General features: G+C 35.5%; 1 protein-coding gene across 4 annotated transcripts in view; it reads left to right on the top strand.

The window, feature by feature from the left end:
• LOC119586871 (keratin, type II cytoskeletal 3-like) overlaps positions 1–739 on the top strand; it is a 7,944-nt gene that overhangs the window by 1,935 nt on the left and 5,270 nt on the right. The gene's annotated exons all lie outside the window — the stretch shown is intronic.

A 739-nucleotide genomic window follows, 5' to 3' on the forward strand; every position in this document is an offset into this window, starting at 1 on the left:
TGAGTATTATTGTGATATCTTGCCTTCAAGAGAGTGCTTTGGGGAACCTTTTGTAATTTGCTCGATATCATTTACGTTGTTTCGTCTTCCTAGAATATCGGACATCGCCCTGACGTCACGCGTAAACATTGCTGGTGTGTAAAATATATATGGGCATTTAATTCTTTCTTTACAACACCAACTCTTAGTTCGACGATCAGCCTTATATAATGAAATATAGGCAAAGAAAGTAAATGACCTTTTAACATTCCCGAATGAAACTGGCCCTGGTGGTTTTCCATAGTACTGTATGGTAGCCTTTTTTTTTAAACTCGTATTTCTTATTCGTTTGTTTCCCGTTAGTGCTAATGATTCACAATGAAGAGAAGAGAATCTACTGTGACAAAAAGACCCTTTTAGTAAAACTTTGCTTCTTGAGTAATGCTTTTTAAGACTGCTTAAATTGCAAGCGCTTATTCATCCCTCTTGACCAAAGGTCGCTTTCGCCTTCTGAGTAATTTCAGTTGCATTTCAAGGTTTTATTAAAAGGGCTTCGTTGCCTACAGATCAGGAAATTTTTACTAATCTAAAGTACAGATCTTTGGATTCAAATTCAAAAAAAGTTTGCATTTCAAGGTTTTATTAAAAGGGCTTTGTTGCTTACAGTTCAGGAAATTGTTACTAATCTAAAGTACAGATCTTTGGCTGCATATTCAGCAAAAGAAATTTTCTGCCATATTTCCCCTAATGCAATAGACTT

Source organism: Penaeus monodon, chromosome 22 (genome assembly GCF_015228065.2).
Source record: "Penaeus monodon isolate SGIC_2016 chromosome 22, NSTDA_Pmon_1, whole genome shotgun sequence".
NCBI classification, from domain to species: Eukaryota; Metazoa; Arthropoda; class Malacostraca; order Decapoda; family Penaeidae; genus Penaeus; species Penaeus monodon.